The 21,991-nt window shown below is 40.4% G+C and overlaps 1 protein-coding gene across 5 annotated transcripts in view; it reads left to right on the top strand.

Annotated features, from left to right (window-relative positions):
• Positions 1–21,991, top strand: part of PDE4D (phosphodiesterase 4D) — a 945,814-nt gene that overhangs the window by 535,225 nt on the left and 388,598 nt on the right. The window lies entirely within an intron of this gene.

Consider the following 21,991-nt stretch of genomic DNA (forward strand, 5'->3'; position numbering starts at 1 on the left):
GAAGGTAATATAGAAATACTTTTGTATTTTTTATAAACTGTATGAATGTCACTAAGTGTTGAGATTGACTTCAGTGGGACTACTGTACTCTCATGGAACTTAATAGGACTATGTTTGGGATATAAACACACCGTGCTTTAATTGTTATAACTCCAATTTGGAAGTCCTGTATTTCATGTTGTCCACATGAGGTCCATGACTTCCAAATTGGAGTTATGTCTACCATGTTGCCAATTTTTAATAGCAAAGTCCACAGGAATTGGTTTGTGATTCTCATATTTTTCTGGTAAATCCCTGAAAAATAAATCTTATCCCTTATATCACAGATGTCAAACTTGATCGTGTCACGTGATGTATCATGACATATCACAACATTTTGTGCCTTTACAGAGCTGGGTGGGCATGTCCTGAGTGTGATGCATCTGGACCATAGCCCACCAGTTTGAGACCCCTGTCTTACATGGTCAGAATGACCTAGATATTGTTGTTTGCACAGTGGTAATTCTTTGCTTAGATTGTTATAATTACTCTGTAGACTTTTGGTGCCTAGGTCTCATAGACACATCTCTACATAGCATTTGAATTCTTGAATGATCTTGCTGCTAAAATTTGCAAGGCACCTACTTGGCCATTTGAATAACACTCTATTTATCTAGGGCTTTTCTATATTAATTTTTGATGACTGTTTTTTGTTTGTCTTTTGGCCCATTTTGTATGCAGTAATTCTGTGTGGCTCACTTTGTATGCAGTAATTCTGTGTGGCTCACTTTGTATGCAGTAATTCTGTGTGGCCCTCAGTTTTCCCCAAACAGTAAATTACAGTTAATTGTCAATTAATTGTCTTAATTGGCAAGTGGATATTCAAAATTATTTGAAGAATATACCATTCTTGGAATGTCACTCTATGAGAGAAATGGGCAGTCTCCGGGTTTAAGAGCTGGATGATAGATTAGGGATCTCCAACCTTGGCAACTTTAAGACTTGTGGACTTTAGCTCCCAGAATTCTTCAATCAGCATGAGGAATTCTGGGAGTTAAAGTCCACAAGTTTTAAAGTTGCTGAGATACCCCTGTGATAGATGATAGAGGGACAAACAGATAGATAGGTAGGTAGGTAGGTAGGTAGGTAGGTAGGTAGTTAGGTGTTGTGGTTGGCTCTGGGCCAGCTCCTGCCCCAAGGACTGTGGGGGTGGATGTAGGTGAAACATCCAAATGTCACAGGCCTGTTTTGCTGCCGACAGTCGGGAAGTGAATTATCATCTGAAGAAGGGAGTGTCTGTGAGATGGGACCTTCAGAGGGGGGCCTGGCAGGCAGCCCAGGAAGAAGCCAGTCATCATCTTCCTTATCTTCGATAGACTCTGATGAGGAAGCAGTGATAGATCCACGCATGCGTAGAGCTATGCATAGAAGAGAACAGCTTCGTAGATATTATAAGAGATAATAGAGTCCACCTGTAATTGGGTGGGGTTCAAGTAATTAGGGCTGCTGTTAAATGGGCAGCCTGCCGGCCTCGCAGTGTGGAAGATTATCTGATTGTGCTTGTGGAGTTTACATTGCCATTCCGGATTTTCCCAGGACCTTGTGTTTGGATTTCAGGACTCTGACTATAAATCATAGTGAGTTTACAACGTTTGAAAAGAAATAGCTGTGACAAATTCACAGCTACTGGTTAATGGACTTAAGTTTGTTGTTTTTGTTATTTCACTGCATTCAAGTTGTTTGTTTTTACAAGTGAACCCTGCAAATTCAAAAGAGGTTTTTTTTCCCTATTTTTCTTTGGATAAAGAAACTATTGTTGCCTTGCCTTGTGTGTGTGTCTGTTTTTGCTACTTTTACATTTAATTGAAGGCTCGTGCCAGGAGCCGGCACAACAGGTAGGTAGGTATGTAGATAGAGGAAGGAAGGAAGGAAGGAAGGAAGGAAGGAAGGAAGGAAGGAAGGAAGGGGCACAAGTTTCTCAGCACTGTGTCACTTGGCACTGCGTAAGCTTTGGTTTCATCAATGGCTATTAGGGCAGAAAAACAAAGAAAGGGTGATTTCCCATGCTTAAACCTATGAAATTGGGAAACTGCTCCACAGTTGTAATTTTTCTTATGGAATTTGAGGTAACTCTCTGTGCATAAATGGTATCTGGACATACAAGTACAGTACATAGGGATATTTTTTTTAAAAAAAACAACCCTAAATTTTATATAGCAGCATATGTAGTTGCTAGCACAGAATAGCCCAGGAGGCCTTAAAGATATCTGAGATAAATAACTTTTCCCATTAGAAAGTAATCCTCAAAGACTCAAATGCATTCTTTGAAAAAGAATTGCGGAGCCTTGCTATCATGATAGAAAAGACCTGTCCTGACTCATCCATTCTATTATACTGTACTTCAAATGGTAATGGGTCATAAAGTAGAAAGATGAAAATAGAACTGGAACTTCTTTTTTTCTTTCTTGCATATAGAAATATATTAAATTATCTTTTAAAAGCTTCCTGTATACCAATTCTGAATAATACATTAATCCATTGTCTATACTTACTGACACAGTTTTCCCCAGTTTTCAGATATAAATCTGTTCTACTCTTCAGAGTAAAGGCAAGGGAAGGACGAGGGATGATTTGTCTGCATTTGCCACTAAACATCAGCCCTACTTTTTAGAAAAGGGGAGTTCACAGTACAGTGATACCTCATCTTACAAACGCTTCGTCATACAAACTTGTCGAGATACAAACCCAGGGTTTAAGATTTTTTTGCCTCTTCTTACAAACTATTTTCACCTTACAAACCCACCACTGCCGCTGGGATGCCCCACCTCCGGACTTCTATTGCCAGAGAAGCACCCATTTTTGCGCAGCTGGGATCCCCTTGAGGCTCCACTCTATGGGAAATCCCACCTCTGGACTTCCGTATTTTTTGTGATGCTGCAGGGGAATCCCAGCAGGGGAATCCCAGCAGGGGAATCCCAGCAGCGCAAAAGCGGGTGCTTCGCTGGCAACGGAAGTCCGGAGGTGGGGTTTCCCAGCAAAGAGAGCCTCAGTGAAATTGCAGCATCGCAAAAACAGAGGTCCGGAGGTGGGGTTTTGAGGACTTCCGTATTTTTGTGATGCTGCAGGAGAATCCCAGCAGCACAAAAACGGGTGCTTCGCTGGCAACGGAAGTCCGGAGGTGGGGTTTCCCAGCGAAGAGAGCCTCAGTGAAATCGCAGCATCGCAAAAACACAGAGGTCCGGAGGTGGGGTTTTGAGGACTGTTTTTGCGATGCTGCGATTTCACTGATGCTCTCTTCGCTGGGAAACCCCACCTCCGGACTTCCATTGCCAGCCCAAAATTCACCCCTTTTGCCAGCTGAAGCGCTCGTTTTTGCGATGCTGGGATTTCCCTGCTGGGATTTCCCTGCAGCATCGCAAAAACATAGAAGTCCAGAGGTGGGGTTTCCCATGGAGGGGAGCCTCAGGGGAATCCCAGCAGTGCAAAAACAGGCGCTTCAGCTGGCAAAAGGGGTGAATTCTGGGCTTGCATGTATTAATCGCTTTTCCATTGATTCCTATGGGAAACATTGTTTCGTCTTACAAACTTTTCACCTTAAGAACCTTGTCCTGGAACCAATTAAGTTTGTAAGACAAGGTATCACTGTACAGTATATGGAAGTTTCTTCTGAACTTGTTTACACTGAAAACAAAGACTAAATTTTATACCCATTTACGTGGAAGTAATTCTTCTTTAATTAATTCTGCTTATTACTTGAGTAAAGGATTGTACTGTACTATGAAAAATGATAGATATACGTAAATTACAACGTTTGATTTGCAATCTGATCTAGCAAATTTCAGCAATATATTCTGTTCAGAGAATTTGGAGACTGCACAGATGACCTCAGGGCCCAGACTTGTATCTCTGTTCAGGAACCCAAATCTTTTTATCTCCAATGAATAAACACAAATGGTTAAAACATTTTATAAACTGAAATGGATAAAATGTTGAGGAATTTTATTTTGATCTGAGGGATGGAAGCCTATGAAATTCCAGACAATATGCTGGATTGATTGGGTCAGTTGCCTTGATATTTTGAAGGAACAAAATGGGGTGAGGACAGTAATGCTGATATATTTTTTTAAAAAAAATAATGGAATTATGTTGTTTCTTTGAAGGAATCAAGTCTGTGAAATAATTTAGTTGTTTGTTTCCAGAAGAATGGTCTTTGTTTTTGGGAAAGGGATTTTTCAGAAGAGGATGTACTTATCCTGTGCTTTTTTGTAGACAATTGTTATAAAAATAACTTATAGAACTTGCTGCATTTCAAAATTTTTGTGAATAGGGATTCTTCAAATTGAATGCTGCTATTGTCTTCCTGTGCCCCTGGGATGTTTGTTGTATTTAAATCTTGTGAAGCTTTTTTGTTAGAATCAATAAAAATGGCCATACATCAATCGGAGTTAAGATGAATATATAGCTGAAGGTTTATTTGTAATTCCACTCATTAACATTTCAGTCACAAAAGTGGAGTCATCTTCTAATGAAGGCAGAAGATCCAGAATTTTCCAAGCAAGCAAATTTTTAAAAAGTGTTAGCCCCTCTCAGATTACATAATATTCTTTCAGTAGTTTGTTTTTTGGGGGGGAGAAAAATTAACAAAGAATACTGAACATTAGTATCTTATGACTCCAGCTTTCTACTTCCAAACACTATGATTAAAGAGTCCTGATAGAATCATTAATCTTGATTAGATGTATGTACTCAGTAAACTACCTCCCCTCCCCCCTTTGTCTTATAATTTCCCTATCATACCGTATCAATTTTTAATAGATATACTTTCTGACTGTGTTCATAACGATGTTTAACCAGCTCAGTTAAAATCTAACTGTTCTGTTTACAAAATATCTGAAGTTTAATTAGACTCCTATGTCTATACCTCTCCTAATCTCAAAAGGCTAACAAAGCTTTGGAAATTTCAGTAGTACCGTACGTATATTTGTTCCGCTTAAAAAGAATCTGCTTACTTTCAAGAACTCCTGAATCTACCCAGTGGAGCCATATGATTGCCGGATCTGTTGTGCACTTCTAAACCCCAGGGCTACAATATCACAAGGTTCCATCAGAATTAACAGGGTGGAAGAAAGGCATGTGATATTGTTGTACAAGTTGTTATCCCCGAGTATGGAGACAGACCCATATCATTCAGTCCATATCTCTTTAAATCAGAGTTTTGTGCTCTTAGAACCTGAATGCAGGGCAGCTCAAGTTATTTTCTTTTTATTTAAGGGCCCCTTTACAAAAAGTTTACATGTAGCCATTGAAAGAGAAAATGTTTTTTAAAAATAAATGTTAACTTCCAACAATTTAACCCAAAATTTAGGCTTGGACTACACTCAAGATTTTCTTCAACATACCGTTAAGTCTTAAAGCTGAATATCAAATAAATGTTACTTTGATGTTCTTGCTAAAAATGAACCTGAAGTAGAAATAAATTTTAACAATAGGTCATTTTAAAGGAGGAATTTACTCAGTTTCACTAAACTGAAGTAATAGCTTAATTATTATCAGCTGCAGCTCTGGATCCTTTGTATGAAGTTCTCTCCAGTTCAGTGGCTTGTTTAGTATGACAAAAATGGTGCATTTAGGTAGTCAAAAGGTTAACATTTATTTTTCTTTTTAAAGCAGGAAATTGCAAAGTAGAACTTTGTTTAAATCAAAGGCAAATATTTTTTGGCCCACGGATTTCATTTTAAAAAAAGATTACTTTGGCTCTGAGGGCAAAAGAATTGGGATAGGAAGTTTTAGAAAACAAAATGGAGCTGTAGAGAAGTTAACACAGCCATTTAGATCTTTATGTCAGTAAAAAATCATGCCACCAAAAATGGACCACTTTGCTGCCAAATTTCAAGAGTGTAATTTGGGGTTCTTTAAAAAACCACAAAATGAAAGCTGTAGCTGCCCAAGACTATTTTAAAGGGAACCAATCTCTTCAAAAATAAAAGAACTTTATTTTTTCCTAGCTCCTATTTTTTAGTTTTCTCTCCCAAACATAGACTTGTATACTGTGGTCTCTAAATATATTCAATACATTGTCAATCCATCTATGCCTTCAGATTTTTCTTTTGAACAGTTTCTCCAACTTTGTCAAACTATCTGCTGGTACAGTTTGGAAAGGGTGGTTGGCCATAAAAATTCCCTACGGAGAGCATGAAATGACTGTTACCATGTAGGAATCTAAGTTCCTGAACACAAGAAGAAGGGGACACTGAAGTAGACCCAGAGACAGGGTTTCAGCAAATCGGTACTTTTATTCAGCTCAGAGAACAAGTGACAACTCAGCAAGGCAAAGTGACAATTCAGCGAGTACCGACTGACTCTGCTTGGAAAAGCCGCTTCTTTTATACATTTGCAGCTCCCGCCAAAGCAAGAGCCAGCCGCGTCTGAGCCAATCAGGAGCGACTTCCTGCTTCGGCTCAGACAGCGCTGGAAGACGGAACAAACTATTTACAGGAAATACAAGGTAGCCATTTCAGGATACAACACCCCTCCCCTCATAGTTGGACACATCCATCACGAAAGCCACGTGACAAAGTCGTCCAATCGGTGGGGCCTCCGTGAAGCTCGCTCTGACCTGCGCAGTTCAATTTCTCCTTCGACACCGACGGTGGAGGATGGCTCGCCGCTGTTTTCCCTGCGCGGCGGACTTGGCCTGGCGGGCCCAACGAAGGCTTCGGAGGAGGAGGATGGCTCGGCGTCGCTGGATGGCTCCCCTTGGCCCGATAAGTCTCTTTGCGTGTTTCTTAACTCGGGCAGTGTGTTAAAGTCTGTTGAAGGGGGAGAGTCCATGTCAGCGGTTTGTGGCAATTGATTTTCTGTTCGCTTCCGAATGTGGTCTATGTGTCGTTTCCACAAACGACCATCCTCTAGTTTTACAATATAAGTCTTTGGTGCATTTTGCTTCACAACAATTCCTTTCATCCAGTTTACATTTCCATCAAAACTTTTTACATATACATTTTGTCCCAGATACATTTCTCTTTCAGGTTTTAAACACATTTGGTTATTATTAATACAGAACCTTGGGTTCAACCTATCTAGTGGTGACCTTAACTTCCTTCCCATTAATAACTCTGCAGGGCTTACATGTGTGTGCGAGTTAGGGGTGATGTGTTGGGTGAGTAAGAATTGGTCCAAGTTTTGTTGTACCTCCCCAGGGCCTGCCCTGCGCAATGCCTCCTTTGCCACACGAACGTAACGTTCCGCCAATCCATTAGCCCAAGGCGAGTAAGGCGAGATGAGGGCATGCCTGACCCCTAGGCCATCTAGGAACAATTCGAATTGTCTGGCTGTTAGCTGTGGCCCATTGTCAGACACTAAGAGATCTGGGCAACCATGGGAGGCAAACAGTCTACTCAATACCTTGATGGTGGCACTTGTGGTTATGTTATTCATTGCTATTATTTCCACCCATTTGGAGAACGCATCAACCACTATTAAGAAATACTGGGACCCCACTGGACCAGCAAAGTCAATGTGGATTCTTGACCAAGGACCCGCAGGCTGCTCCCACTCAGCCGGAGTTGTTTTGGGGGGATTAGGCCGTGACTCTTGGCATGGTTCACACTTCGAAACCCAGCTCTCAATATCAGCATCCAGACCTGGCCACCATAAATGCCCTCTTGCTAGGCTCTTCATCCTGACAATCCCAGGATGGCCCACATGTAACATTTTGAGTACCTTTTCCCTTAGGCTTTTGGGGATGATCACTCTATCTCCCCACAGCAGACAACCCTTTACATAAGATAACTCAAGTCTTTTGGTTTTGAAATCACACAATTCAGGTTTCACAGCATCATTTTGCCATCCCTTAAGTACACAGTTTACCACTTGTTTAAGGATTTGATCATGCTGCGTGTGTGCAGCTACCTCTTTGGCCGTGGTTAGTGGGTTCTCCTCGAGTTCTATCATTAGTACATCTGTGGAAGGAGCAGGGTCCTCCACTAAGTCTGTTATGGGGCACCTGCTGAGGCCGTCTGCGTGACTGATTTCCTTCCCCCTCTTGTGGGTGAGATCATACTGGTACCCTGAGAGGAAAAGAGCCCATCTGATCAGTCTTGGAGACATAAAAGGCGGAGTGGGCTTGTTGGGGGCTAGCAGACCTAGTAAAGGCTTGTGGTCAGTGACTAATTCAAAACTTCTTCCAAAAATGTAATTGTGAAATTTCTTTACCCCTGCCACTAAAGCTAGAGCCTCCTTGTCTAACTGGCTATAATTCCTCTCTGTGCTGGTCATGGTTCTTGAGAAAAATGCTATTGGGGCCTCTGTCTTGTTAGGCAGAACGTGAGCTAGGACTCCTCCTATGCCGTACGGTGAAGCGTCGCACGTGAGCCTAATGGGTAGTGAAGCACTATATTGGACTACTACACTTTTAGAAGTTAATAATTGCTTTATTTGGAAAAAAGCTTCACGTTCAGTTTCCCCCCAGGTCCAGCGGGCTTCCTTCTGGAGTAAACGATGTAGAGGCTCTGCTACTGTTGCCTTCTGCTTTAAAAAAACGGAATAAAAATTAAGGAGGCCTAAAAATGCCTGCAGCTCATTCTTATCTCGTGGCTCTGGGGCTTCCCTAATGGCTCTCAGCTTCTCTGTTGTGGGGTGGATACCTTCTTTGTCTACTTTATATCCTAGGAATTCTATACTGTTGGTTCCCCAGACACATTTGTCAGGCTTGATTCTTAAACCTTTGTCCTGTAACCTCTTAAGTACTTCCCTTATTCTTTTGTTTACTTGTTCCTGGTTTTCCCCTGCAATTAAGATGTCATCAAAATATGGAATGGCCCCATTTACCCCTGACAATAGGCGTTCCATAATGCTCTGGAATATTCCTGGGGCTATGCTTACCCCAAACTGTAACCTCGTGCATTTGAAAGCCCCCCTGTGCGTTACAATTGTTTGTGCGTTTGCTGTTTGTTCATCGACCGGGAGTTGCTGGTAAGCTTGCGCGAGGTCGATTTTTGCAAACCTTTTCCCCTCCCCCAGGGAGTGAAGGAGTTGTTGTACCACCGGGATGGGGTAGGGGTGGTGTTGGAGGGCCTTATTAAGGGTAGATTTATAGTCAGCGCAAACTCTTAGAGAACCATCTGGCTTCAGAGGCGTAACTATGGGAGTTTCCCATGGCCCTTGTTCCACAGGGACCAAAATACCTTGGCTTATAAGTTTATCAAGCTGTAGGTCTAGTTTGGGGAGAAGCGGAAGGGGGACCCTGCGAGGTTTTAGTCTGACTGGTGGGACCTTGGGGTCAATAGAAAATGATATAGGGGGCCCCTTATACGAACCTAAAGTGGGGCTGAACACTTCAGGGAACTCTTGCACAAAGTTAGGCATATTATCACAGTTTACATTACACACACCCGAAATTTCAATCCCCAAAGGTTCCATCCAAGCCAACCCCAAGAGAGAGTGCTTAGCCCCCGTTACAATAAGCATGGGTAGGGTACATTTGACATTTTTGAATACAATAGGTACATTTGCTGTTCCCAGGACCGAAATTACCCCCCCCCCTGAAAATCTCTGATCACTAAAGAGGTTTCTTTTAGATCAGATTTAGACATATTAGGCATATACAGTTTAAACTTCTCCCAAGGCATGATGGTATACCTAGACCCAGTATCCAGCTCCATCGAGCATGGTTGGTTATTTAGTAACAGTGAGATAACAATTTTGCCCCCTTTTTTTGTTGCCGTGTTATTCACGGAAAATTGAGTGTTACCTCTATAGTAGTCGCGGTTAGCGGTTGAGTAGTTCTTTTGACCCGAATAGCGGAACGGTCTATTTTCTCGCGGTTGGGGGGTCTGGTTTTGTGGTCGTTGGTATGGCGGTGTGGCGAATGTCTCCTCTGGTGCCGTTGCTCTGCATGCGATGGCGATGTGGCCTCGACGGTTGCAGCGGCGGCATGTGGCGTCTCGGAAGGGGCATCGATGGCGCTGGTGGTTTCCCCGGCAGCCCGCGCAGGGGGCTGGGTGAGTAGCTCTGTGGTGTCTCGGCTGGTCTTGTACCAGGCAGCAGTTGTCCCCGTTGTGAGCTGGTTGGCTGGGGTCGTCTGATTCCACGGCGCGGGGAGACGCGGAGTCAATCTTGGCAATGAGTTCTCGCCTTCCGTGTTCTTTTAATTCTCTAGCTGCTGCGTCGGCGGCTTCTGCGGTTTGCGCTAGTTTAATCACAGTTTGTAGAGTCGGCTCTTCTTCGGTGAGGAGTTTGTTTCTCACCGTGGCGCTTCTCATGCCGAAAACCAGGGCATCGGTGAGGCGAGCTTCCGGGTCTTTAAACTTGCATTGAGCAAGTACCGTCCGAAGTCGCGTTGTAAACTGGTTGATTGATTCAGTTTCCTTCTGAGCCATCATGGAAAACTGATGCCGAAAAACCATGGCTGGTTTGGTCGGTTTGAAATGGCTCGCTAGCTTTTCCTGTAGGACGTCCCACGCTACGGTTCTTGCTGGCTGCGGGTCGGTGAGAGTCTGGGCAAGGCCACGGATTTCTGGGCCGCAGTAATTCAGAAAGATAGCCCGTCTGCGATCGGCTTCGGCGTCCTGTATCCCTGCCGCCTCGAGGAAGATCTCGAAGGTGGCCATGTATTCGTCCCAGGACGTTTTTTCGGGATCGAAGAGTTCCGGAGCCTGGCCGATCTGGACTTTGTTCATGTTGCACGCGATGTTTCTTCCGTCCGTTCGTCGCCAGTGAAGTAGACCCAGAGACAGGGTTTCAGCAAATCGGTACTTTTATTCAGCTCAGAGAACAAGTGACAACTCAGCAAGGCAAAGTGACAATTCAGCGAGTACCGACTGACTCTGCTTGGAAAAGCCGCTTCTTTTATACATTTGCGGCTCCCGCCAAAGCAAGAGCCAGCCGCGTCTGAGCCAATCAGGAGCGACTTCCTGCTTCGGCTCAGACAGCGCTGGAAGACGGAACAAACTATTTACAGGAAATACAAGGTAGCCATTTCAGGATACAACAGACACAATCTGAAGTTAGTTGGGGGAAAGATCAAAAGCAACATGAGAAAATATTATTTTACTGAAAGAGTAGTAGATCCTTGGAACAAACTTCCAGCAGAGGTGGTAGATAAATCCACAGTAACTGAATTTAAACACGCCTGGGATAAACATATATCCATCCTAAGATAAAATACAGAAAATAGTATAAGGGCAGACTAGATGGACCATGAGGTCTTTTTCTGCCGTCAGACTTCTATGTTTCTATGAAAGTATAGCACATTATTCCATAAGATTACATTAATAATAATAATAATCGGCATCCTAAAAATACAGGACAAAGACAGGTAAAACCAAAAGAAAAAGTAAGTTTGATTAAATTAAAATTAATGCAGCTAATTAATGCAGCCATGCTTTTAATCATTACCTCATTCGGTTAAGATAATTATAGTTTGCTGGCAACTTTTAAACATAGTTTGGAAGCACACCCAGCTATTTTAGTGGGGAAACCATAATTACAATATTGTATTACTTTTTTCAATCTCAAATTCTCCTGTTGCGTGGAATTATAGTTCCCTTTATTTCCAGCCAAAGACCTGATTTGCAGTCCATAAAACTGAAACCCAACATACCTAGACAGAACCAAATTGCAGAAGATTGGTATAATGAATGGTGTTATGGCACTAGTAATGTAATGGTATAATTTGTTTTCTAACAGTAATTGTGTTACCTGTAATGTCCCATTTCAGCTAAGGGCAATTGTAAGTCTTGTCTCTAGATTCCCAATATCCTCATTCTAGAATTGGTTTATTGGGCTCTTGGACATGATTCAGCAAATATAGATGCTTCACTGCTGAAAAAGATGGAGCCTATGTTTCCTATTGTAGAAATACTTTGGCATTCTCTGGATAATTGACATGTGAATTAGAATGGATTTCTTCCTGAGTAATGGGAATTTGAGGCCCTGCAAGCTATGGGTCTGAATTCAAATGTGAAAGTTGGAAAGTTTCACTGATTTCTATAGTAAGTTTTGACCATAAAGGATCAACATCAGTAATCTCAATCCTAACAGGAAATTATATGCACCTAGTCAAGGGTATCATAAATGATAGAGGGTCCAGTGAAATTTCTTGTGGTGGCAAAATCTACAAATAAATTTTATTTTATTTATTTATTTATTTGTCAAAACGTGTACAAGATAATAGGTATAGTATAAACATAAAAGCAAAGTAGTTATAGGTAAATTTCAACAGTAGGACAGGGACCGTATGCACGATGGTGTGCTTACGCATGTCCCTTACAGACCTCTTAGCAAGATTTTGTCCTCCAAGTTTGTATTTTATATTCTGATTCTTTTTGCCAATGTGTAAAACAGAACATTTATTGGTTGAGATTTGAAGTTACCACTTATCAGACCATTGTGATACATGGTCTAGGTTTTTTGGAAGGATAGAAGTATTATTGGTGGTGTTGAATAGTTTAACTTCATCAGCAAAGAGAACACAGTTACTCGTAATATGATCATAAAGGTCATTTATGTAAATAATGAATAGTGTTGGTCCTAGAACACTGTCTTGAGGGATACTATTGTTGACAGGTGCAGGATTTGATAGGGCACACCATATTTTAACCATTTGTTGTCTGTTTGACAAGAATGCAGTTATCCGGTTGAAGAATGCAGTCAATTTTGTAAGGGCGTATATTGAGACAAATGTCAATCATGCTATGGTCACTACTGGAAAAAGGCTCTATTGTTTATAATCCATAAATTGAGTGTAAACTGTTGCAGAAGATGAGATCAATACCATTGCTGAGTCTTGTAACTAGCTGTTCAAGCTCTAGATTAGTAATAGCATTGTAAAGGGTATGGGTTCACTTGAACATTCATTTAGGGTCCAATTAATATGAGGTTGGTTGAAGTCGCCAAGAAAAATGAGAGGGTGTGGGTAGGAGGCTGCCCACATTATTAGTGAGGTTAGCTTATTCGCATGTCATAATCGGGGGCTCTGTTGCACAGTAGAAAGAGAAGTGTGGTATTCAAGGCCAGTTTGCAGGTGATGATTTCTGAAAGATTGAGCTCATGTCTAACTTGGATATTTTTAAGGTTTAGTGATTTTTTGCTGAAGATGGCAACTCTACCTCCTCTACAGATTTCACGATCGGACCAGTAAATTTGATAGTGCCTTACTGTAATAACGGAGTCAGGGAGGGAAGTCTTCAGCCATGTTTCACAGACAAATATAATGTCGAATTTAGCAGGGTTTTTTTTGTAAGAGGAGGATATTTTGTTTATTTCCAGCATTTTGTTTATGATGCTTCTTGCATTAATTAGTTTGCATTTAAAATCAGCAGTGGGTGATATTGAGAAAGTAAGGGGCGCGCATGCTAGTTTTGAGTAATGAGGGATTGATTTTGGATAATGCAAGATTGGTTTTGGGTGATGGAGGTTGTATTTCAGAATCATTCTGAGTCAATGCAGGAAAACAGGAATGATAGAGTGCTGATGCATATTTCCACGCGTTTGGATAGACAAGAAGGAAGCCAAGTGCAAGAATAAATGTGCCTATTGCAACATATGATAAATAATAGCACTCCGTGTTTTAAACTCTTGGCTTTTCCTCACTCCTTTCTGAATTAATGCATATTTTTCCATTGTCATCTAGGCCTTAGAAAGCAGCTAAGATTAGCTGATGCAACAATGCTTTCTAGTCTGGAATCCACTGGTCTCAGCTATGCCAATTTCATGCATAATGACTAAAATACAAGAATGTTTAGAGAAAGTGGGTGTTAGGTAGGAACCATGATGCATAATGTATCATCCAAAACTAGAGCAAGAATGATTAATTCATGGTTGATAAGAATTTAATTATTTAAGTGAGAGATTGCAATGGTTTTCATTGCTCTTTTTCAGGGTCAATAATCTTAAAATGCTTAAGATGGAACTTGTGCGTGATCCGCAGTCATTGATTGTGACTCAAAATCAGCTGCGCTCTTCTGTTTATAATTTGCATTAGTGACATTGATATTTATTGTTGAAGATAAATATCTTCATCAATACCTCTTGTGCCAAAATATTACACTTCTACATATAATATCATGGAAGACAGAGTTATCACTCATTGAAGGAGGCTATGAGAATCCTTTCCGATCAATTTAGAGAAAAGGGAGAAATTGTTCTTAGAGCTGTTAAAATAGCACAGTAACAAAGAGCTGCATTATTTTCCAAAGAGAATTTGTGCAACCCTTTCTCAAAAAAAGAACAGTAAACCTTACAATTATAGAAGTGGTAATAAAAAATTATTTTCCTTACTACTTTTCAAATCATACTTTCCACTTGATTACTTAGAAATGTAAAGAAATAAAATAAATCCATTGTTGCATTTTAAACTGTGGAGTTGCTCAAAGACACATAAGATGCTTACAATTATGTCAGAAATATTTGCCTTTCTACAGTTGATTGTTTACCAAGTACTGTACTCCTCTAAGAGTTGAGTTTGTTACATATATATAAATTCTGTTAATTATTCCTTTCTTATGTGCGGTTGATGTAATATTTCAATGGCTTCCATGGGTAGACTAGTTTTAGAGATCTGAATTGTTTATAAGTGTGTGTGTGTGTGTGTGTGTGTGTGCTTGTATGTGTGTGTGAGAGAAACAATATTTACTATTGTCTATCAAACTCAGAGTCATCCAGTTAAAGGGATGGCATGGAAAAACTCGGGCCATTATTGGTCCTCCCATAAAATATAATAAATGCCAACAATTTTGAACTAGGAATCCCCAAACATTGGCCAAGGAAGCAGAAGCTTACAAGAATTACAGGGGGAAATATCTGCAGTCCTCAGAGAAGGGCAGCATACAAGTCTAATAAATAAATTAATAATGATGATGATGATGATGATGATGATGATAATAATAATAATAATAATAATAATAATAATAATAATAATAATAATAATACCAAATGTTAGAGATATTTGTATTTGTATTTATTAGATTTGTATGCCGCCCCTCTCTGTAGACTCGGGGCGGCTCACAGCAATAATAAAACAATGTACAACAAATCTAATAATTTAAGAAAAAACACTAAAAACACCATTATTAAAAACAAACATACACACAAACATACCATGCATAAACTGTATAGGCCCAGGGGAGATGTTTCAATTTCCCCATGCCTGACGGCAGAGGTGGGTTTTAAGGAGTTTACGAAAGGCAGTCCTAATCTCCGGGGGGAGCTGGTTCCAGAGGGCCGGGGCCACCACAGAGAAGGCTCTTCCCCTGGGTCTCGCCAAACAGCATTGCTTAGTCGACGGGACCCGGAGAAGGCCAACTCTGTGGGATCTAATCGGTCGCTGGGATTCGTGCGGCAGAAGGCAGTCCCGGAGATATTCTGGTCCGATGCCATGAAGGGCTTTATAGGTCATAACCAACACTTTGAATTGTGACCATAAACATATTGGCAACCAATGCAGACTGCAGAGTGTTGGTGTAACATGGGCATACTTAGGGAAGCCCATGATTGCTCTCGCAGCTGCATTCTGCACGATCTGAAGTTTCCGAACACATTTCAAAGGTAGCCCTATCTAGAGAGCATTACAGTAGTTGAACCTCGAGGTGATGAGGGCATGAGTGACTGTGAGCAGTGAGTCCCGGTCCAGATAGGGCCGCAACTGGTGCACCAGGTGAACCTGGGCAAACGCCCCCCTTGCCACAGCTGAAAGATGGTTCTCTAATGTGAGCTGTGGATCGAGGAGGACGCCCAAGTTGCGGACCTTCTCTGAAGTGGTCAATAATCCCCCCCCCCCAGGGTTATGGATGGACAGATGGAATTGTCCCTGAGAGGCAGAACCCACAGCCACTCCGTCTTATCCGGGTTGTGTTTGAGTCTGTTGAGCACAAGTTTATACCATAATACCTAAACAAAATGTGTTGAATTATTGGCTCTAAGAAGGGGAGAGTTACCATTCTGTGTTTTGTTTGTTGAGATGTATTGGACAGCAACATTTTTATGTATCACCCACTTCCTAAGAGAACTACTTTGAAACAGAATGGGATTTCTGAGGAGAGGAAGGATTGATTATCTCTGCGTGGGCATCATACGCAGAATCTGATGAATCAGAAGATTCTGTTTCCTCCCAAAATCTTACTTTTGAAGTTATGACAATACAAGAAAACTACTCTGTTTGCACACAGGTTTATCCCTAGAAATATTTCAAAATTTGGGTATGTTCTGTAATAATCTGTAGTATTTCAGACAAAGAGGGATCCAGAATCCATATTCAGCATCTTCAGACTGGTGAAGTTAAAGAATGCTCTAAATCACATTCCTAATACATGGCCAAAAAGGAGAATTGAATAACAAAATAATTGAACTCGGATGCTCGATACTAAATTCCTGTGCTAAATAATTCCCCTGCTAAATTGCATTTAAAATAAACTGCTCATGGTAAGGCACCCCCCCTCACTTTAATTTGTGTTTCAAACACAGAAGAGATTAGGACAAATAAAGTATATTTTACACACTTCAAAATATACATTATATGCATGAAATTTGGTACCTTAAAATGTGATGATAGACTGGTTAAATGCTATTAGCCATAATGTTATATGGTGCATCTAGCTCAGAAGTGTTAATTGTCTGAGTACCAGTCACTGAGGAGCAACAATGGGAAGGTAGTAATTATCTTGATATCTGCTTGAGAGCTTCCCAGGGGCATCTCGAAGAAAAACAGGCTGCTGGTTTGTTTCAGTGGGATATTTTCAACTTTTTATCTAGGTGTACAGAATTCTAAGAATGGATTAGCAGCTATAATTCTTTTATTTGTGAATAGAAGATATGAATAGTTCATATTGAGCAAAATTGCATTAAGTGCTTGTTTATCAGAATCATTAGATGCCTACCACAACATAATTAATAACAAAATATTATTTTGCCTTTTCATATTCACCAACTGATATGTAGTGTTATGGAAACGGGAAAACCTTGTACCATACTTGGCTGCTATATTTACTATTCACCTATCCACAAGTGATATCCAATAGTTTGGATTATTTGTTTGTTTGTTTGTTTGTTTGTTTGTTTGTTTGTTTGTTTGTTTATTTGATTTGTATGCCGCCCCTCTCCGTAGACTCAGGGTGGCTAACAACAGTAAAAAAACAATATAAACAAATCTAATATTAAAAGTAGTTTAAAAACCCCAATTTAAGAAACCAATCATACATACAAACATACCATGCATAAATTTTGTATGCCTAGGGGTAAGGGAATATCTCAATTCCCCCATGCCTGACGACAGAGGGTTTTACGAAAGGCAAGGAGGGTGGGGGCAACTCTGATATCTGGCGGGAGTTGGTTACAGAAGGTCGGGCCCCCCACAGAGAAGGCTCTTCCCCTGGGTCCCACCAGATGATATTGTTTAGTCTACGGGACCCGGAGAAGGTCAACTCTGTGGGACCTAACCGGTCGCTGGGATTCATGCGGCAGAAGACGGTCCCAGAGATATTCTGATCCAATGCCATGAAGGGCTTTATAGGTCATCACCAACACTTTGAATTGTGACCGGAAACCGATCGGCAACCTATGCAAACTGCGGAGTGTTGGTGTAACATGGGCATATTTAGGAAAGCCCATGATAGCTCTTGCAGCTGCATTCTGCACGATCTGAAGTTTCCGAACACTTTTCAAAGGTAGCCCCATGTAGAGAGCGTTACTGTAGTCGAGCCTCGAGGTGATGAGGGCATGGGTGACTGTGAGCAGTGAGTCCCAGTCCAAATAGGGCCGCAACTGGTGCACCAGGCGGACCTGGGCAAACGTCCCCCTCGCCACAGCTGAAAGATGTTTCTCTAATGTGAGCTGTGGATCGAGGATATTATTAGAAATACATATTATAAATTTATTCAGGCTTTGTAAATATGCCCTAGAACAGAGGTATTAAACATTTAGAGCTATACTGTCTGGAAAATTCTGGGAGTTGAAGTCCTCAAGTCTTAAAGTTGCCAAGTTTGGGGACCCCTGCCCTAGAATTTCCTCTGGGTCCTTGTAATAGAAAATCATACCTTCCTGGACAATCCAGGTATATTTTATTATATGTCTATTAATGAAATATTAATTAAACTTAAGTTAACAAATTTAATGTAATCTACTGGCAAATTATTTTATTCTTTTCTGACATCTGAATAGCTTTTGAATGTGATTTTTATATTGACAACAAACCTTGTAATGGATCTTTTGCTTTTCTTCCAGATGTTCTAATGTTATTAAGTTAGCAGCTGGTTGGGTACCTATTGACGTACTTCAACCTCCTCTTCTCTTATCCCATAGCAACCCTGATATTTACACAGAGATTTTAAGTTTGTCATTTGCCAGGAACATACATTACATTAGCAAAATTGGAGAATATAAAATATTTTCAATATTAATGTTGTGTTAGTGATTCCAATGCAAAAAAAATACAAGTAAGAATTTTAATGAGTTTCCAGAAAGCTACCTGCAAATACAACCTGTGTGGTTAATGGCGAGTTATTGGGTTTGGATGGACATTTATTGGATTCGGCACCAAACACTTTTATGCTAAAGGAGGAGAATATGGCCCAATATGATGCTTTTCATAGTGGCTAGAAAATGGGAAGTTCAAAAGCAGGTCATGGAGGAAACAGATGTTGTTCATAGCCATGCGTGGATTATCTTTTAGATTTCATGTTATCCCTCTGTAAGATAAATATACTGTATTTATCCCTACATTCTATGAAGCGTGTGGGTTTCTTAAGTTGTGTTGCTCTGCTATTGTTTGTAAAATGTTGCATAACAGATGTGGACTATAAATATAAAACTGTAAATTAACCTACTCTAATCTCTTCCAGTGCCCTGGAGATGTATTTGATATAAATCCTATCATCCCAACAAATGTGGTGATTAATTAACCATATAAATCCAATAAATGAATGAATGAATGAACAAACGAACGAACGAATGAATGTTGGAATATATGAATATTTTACAGATTTAGGTGGGTAGGTGAGTCTTTACCTACTTTCTCCAACAAGGAACATTCCCCAACGATCTGCATTAAAAATTACATCAGTTAATTTGCTGAAAATGTGATCGTACATCTCTCAGCAAAATTGTTATATCTGACATGAGGATTCTATTTAGAATAATTTAGTTCTGGGCAGGCCAAATTATATGCAAAGGTCTCATCTTTTATTGAGCAATATTCAGTTAGTTAGCCATTACCTCCATGGTTTCTCACATTTAACACAAGTCAACTTAATCTCACAATAAAGCCATTTTCCCCATGAAACCTTTTCAGATTGGCAAGCAGTAACAACCAGGGAGTTTGCATGGTACTAGAAAGTCAGCATTGTACTCAATAAAATATGCTTTAAAAAAATCACCTCCCAATCTAAAGATGAGATAGTAAAACAGAAGCTTTCTTTCCCCAGAAAAGAAAATACTTGGGATGCTGGAAGTCCAAGTTCAGACCAATATTATTTCATATATAATTTTTATTTATATTTTTTACAAATGTACTCTTGCTTTCAGTTGGATTTTCCCACACTTTCCTTCTCTCTAATGTCATTTCTAAGCTTATTCCAGACATTCTGTAAGAGCCACTGTATAGGATTTCTTGACCAACAGTAGGTTTTCAGACTTGCTGTACTAGTAAAACTGGTTAATGAGGATGATTGTAGTGGGGGCAGAGGGACAATGGACATTTGTTGCTAAAAATATCAAAACAGTCACTTCTCTTGAGGGCTTGTTAATGAAGATAAAGGAAAAACTGCAGGTGATGATGGCTAGAGCTAAACTATGGTACTGTATTGTCAAAAGGGAGGTGTAAAGCTGTACTATTAATAGAATATTTGAGGACTTGCATAATGAGTCAGAGCAAGGGTCTACTATTAGAGAGCAAGGCTGTATCTAGTTCAACATCTGCCCTATTTTTAAGGAGTTAGTCTATTTGAAGTTGTTTTTCAAGAGTTTGCCCAACTCAAGGCTGTTTCGGAGATAAGGCAGCTCAGAAGCTGAAAGGGCATAGAGGTCTTAAAGCTGTCCACAGGGTAGTTTCACCTCTGGCAGCAACAGCTAAGCAGGCAGGGCTGTGCGTTATATAGTCCGTCTTTCCTACTACAATATAATAAACTGCATTTTTATTTAAACGCTTCCTTTTTACAACCCCGTAGCCCCTATTCAGGGTAGAGTTGGGGTGACTGAATGGAGCTGAGCCTATACTGATGATATGCCCTCCTGATAGGAATGGGACAACTTGCCACAGCCATGGCTATAGGCAACTCACCATAGCCAACTTGTTGCAGATCAACTCACTGCGGCATAATTTAACAAGTCTATTTAATTATTTTAAATAAATAAATAAATATTTTAATTTTTGCCATTCACGTTTCATTCTGTCCCTCCTTTTGCATCTTTTCATTAATGGTTCTATTCCACCTTTCCTTTGATATTAGTGTAACTCTTGTCCCACAACAAGTTGTCTATTTCTAAAAATGTATCTATTCCTGGAGTCCCAAGTGATGCTCATAGCCACCTCCCTCCCTTTGGCCTTGCCTGATCCTGTTGTCTCTTCTACATTTGAACATATTTAGAAACATAGAAACATAGAAGACTGACCGCAGAAAAAGACCTCATGATCCATCTAGTCTGTCCTTATGCTATTTTTTTAAATTTTATCTTAGGATGGATATATGTTTATCCCAGGCATGTTTAAATTCAGTTACTGTGGATTTACCAACCACGTCTGCTGGAAGTTTGTTCCAAGGATCTACTACTCTTTCAGTAAAAAAATTTTTTCTTATGTTGCTTCTGATCTTTCCTCCAAGCAACCTCAGATTGTGTCCCCTTGTTCTTCTGTTCACTTTCCTATTAAAAACACTTCCCTCCTGAACCTTATTTAATCCTTTGACATATTTAAATGTTTCGATCATGTCCCCCCTTTCCCTTCTGTCCTCCAGACTATACAGATTGAGTTCATGAAGTCTTTCCTGATACGTTTTATGCTTAAGACCTTCCACCATTCTTGTAGCCCGTCTTTGGACCTGTTCAATTTTGTCAATATCTTTTTGTAGGTCAGGTCTCCAGAACTGAACACAGTATTCCAAATGTTGTCTAACCAGCACTCTATATAGCGGGATCACAATCTCCCTCTTTCTGCTTGTTATAACTTTAGCTATGCAGCCAAGCATCCTACTTGCTTTTCCTACCGTCCGACCACACTGCTCACCCATGTTGAGACTGTCAAAAATCACTACCCCTAAATCCTTCTCTTCTGAAGTTTTTGCTGACACAGAACTGCCTATACAATACTCAGATGGAGGATTCCTTTTCCCCAAGTGCATTATTTTACATTTGGAAACATTAAACTGCAGTTTCCATTGCTTTGACCATTTATCTAGTAAAGCTAAATCATTTACCATATTACAGACACCTCCAGGAATATTGGACACTCCAGGAATATTGGACACTCCAGGAATATTGGACACTCCAGGAATATTGGACACTCAACCCTATTGCACACTTTAGAGTCATCGGCAAATACCAAATCTTCCCCTATGTCACTCACAAACATATTAAAAAGAATAGGACCCAGGACAGACCCTTGTGGCACACCGCTTGTAACCTGTCTCTGCTCAGAATACTCGCCATTAACAATAACTCTCTGATGTCTAGGCTTCAGCCAGCTGCAAATCCACTGAACTATCCAGGGATTAAGTCCAATCTTCACTAATTTATCTATCAGCTCTTTATGTGGAACCGTATCAAAGGCTTTGCTGAAGTCCAGATAGGCAATATCCATCACAACACATTTACAGGTTAATTTGAATAGAAGGAAAAAAGAAGTGGCAGGTACAGTGGCAAACTATGTAATTTATTTTCATAAAATTATGTTCATTCTAATTCAGGACTTTAAATTTCATACAATCTCCATTGGCATGCTTAGAAAATAAACAAGGCGAGTGTCTTCAGCCCAGTGGCTCGTTTCAGTGTATGTACCTGCCTGCAAAAATGTATGAATCTGCCTGTA

Source organism: Erythrolamprus reginae, chromosome 2, assembly GCF_031021105.1.
Source record: "Erythrolamprus reginae isolate rEryReg1 chromosome 2, rEryReg1.hap1, whole genome shotgun sequence".
Lineage (NCBI taxonomy): Eukaryota > Metazoa > Chordata > Lepidosauria > Squamata > Dipsadidae > Erythrolamprus > Erythrolamprus reginae.